This window comes from Silene latifolia, chromosome 1 (genome assembly GCF_048544455.1).
Source record: "Silene latifolia isolate original U9 population chromosome 1, ASM4854445v1, whole genome shotgun sequence".
Classification (NCBI taxonomy): domain Eukaryota; kingdom Viridiplantae; phylum Streptophyta; class Magnoliopsida; order Caryophyllales; family Caryophyllaceae; genus Silene; species Silene latifolia.
The window spans coordinates 27333541-27335868 of record NC_133526.1 but is presented as its reverse complement, the minus strand read 5'-3'; positions in this window follow the sequence as shown (position 1 = coordinate 27335868).

Below are 2328 nucleotides of genomic sequence, written 5' to 3'. Positions count from 1 at the left end.
GTGGGACGTCGATATTGAGATGATGGGAATTGGTTGGTGGTGTGTGTGTGTGTGTGTGATTAATTTGTCTGTTTATCTTATTGTGATATGTATATAAATTGTGTGATTAGTATCGACCCGTTTAAATGTTTTAAAACTGTGGTGATCCATTCGGGGTGATGAGCGATTGCTTGCTAAGGGTATATCTTGGATACGCGTGGGATCTAGTGGGGATGGAGTCATCACATATCGTAGTCTTTAGTCTTCCATTTGTGTTTATTAGGACAGTTCCTTTCAGTTGGTTTATAGTTTGAGAACAGTTGTAGTTTGCTTACAGTTGGTTTTATTATGTAATCACTTAAACTTATTCAATAAAGTATGTTTCTCCATTGTCTTATGATTATCATGCCTCGGGTAACCGAGATGGTAGTATCCTTATACCTGAGTGGTCCTGGTAAGGCACTTGGAGTATGGGGGTGTTACAAATGGTATCAGAGCGACGATCCTGAAACCTGTAACCAATGAATCTAATGAATCTAGGGAGTCAATTAAAATGAACCCGGGGTAAAGGTTGTAGGAGCTAATGCAAAGACTTGGGAGACGTCCTAAAGTCGCGAACTCGCCCTACAATTTTGAACCGGTCACCATGGGATATGTGTCGGGATCGTTATGTGCATATTGTGTGCTGTGTGTATCTATGTAGTAGTATGTTGCATGAATTGATGATGATGACGTGAATTGTATGTTGGTTTATTATAAAGCATGAAAGTACAAGGATTGATACATGTAATTTGGCACGTTATAATTATGTAAGGAAAAGTGTTTTGGCTATATATATATAAAGCGATGTGTAAGTATACATGTTGTTGTTGTCGTGTTGAGTAAAAGTACAGAAGGTTGGGAGTGTGAATTGAACATGTGCTGAGTGAATATGTTGAACGAATATGGTAGATAAATATGTGGTATGATGGATGAATTAGTGGAAAAAGATGAATCATCGTGGTAGTAACATGTGAATAGGGGACTTGATGTCATGTATTTGTGATTTTGTTTACGAAAAGTGATAGAATAAAAACATGAGGGTAAGTCATAATTGGCAAGTTAGATAAGCTAGGTGCATGATGAATGTTGTTGCTTGGCTTTTGAAAATAGTAACATATGATTATGAATACTGGTTTTATGAGTTTTGGACTGGTTTTGTTTGCTTGGTTGTTGTTTAAGTTGTTTGGAAGTAAAAATCAAATAGTTATGTCGTCGATTCTGACAAAGTTGTCTTTAAACTGTTATAACTTGAGATGCATAAATGATTTTGATGTGATTCCAATTGGAGGTGATAGCTTGTCCTTTTTCGATTCTAACGATAGGTCACACGCCCAAAACGACCAACAAATGAGTGAGTTATGACTGTTTTACGAAAACCGGACAAATCTTTGAGAATTGGGGTACTCGATCGAGTATCCTTGGTACTCGATCGAGTAAGGGGGCACTCGATCGAGTACGTTAGTTACTCGATCGAGTGGCCCTGGTGAATTGTTTTACGTGCTTCTGATCTTCACCTACTCGATCGAGTAAGTCCCTTACTCGATCGAGTGGCCTGTACTCGATCTAGTGACCCCTGTTTTGGGTCATATGCTTACCTTTTTTACTTCGTGCATATTTTGTTTAATTCAAAGATGTTATTTTGCTTCTTTATGCATTGTTTTACATGTATGTTGGTCTTGATACGTAAGTTACCCAATCTTATGGTGAAGTGAGTGGCTTTGTGGTGAGTAGGAGTTCGGTGGGAGGACATAAGTTATATGTGTTGTGATAAATAGTGGAAAAAGAAGAGGAAGATTGGTATGGTTTATTGAGACATAGAGCATGTTTTGTGAGATGAGATGAGCGATATGTTTGTATGTTGGGTAATGTAAAAGTAAATGAATGTGGGCAAGGGATGATGTGAGTTTATGGAACGTGAGAATGAAAAGATTGAAATGAGGGACGCAAATGGTGGCAGCTTGAGATGTGTAAAGAATCATGGAGGGGGATGGTTAGGAGTCGTGTGGGTTAAGAATATACATAGTGAAAGTTCGTTTTAAAGGGGTTGAGGAGAGGGGTATATAGTGAACTTTGTGGAGACATGTCGCGAGGTGGATTTGTAGACAGTGAGGGAGTTTGGGGAGATTTGGTTTATTAAGAGGTGAAACCACTGTGGGATTTCCTTGGGCAATTAACGGTACAAAAAGAATTTTGATTTCTAGAGATGTAAAAAAGGGAGATGTAATTGTTTGAACTTTAAACGTTGATTTTATGGACAAATTAGTGATAAGTGTGAGTGAGTGATAGCATAATAAGAGAAGATCCATG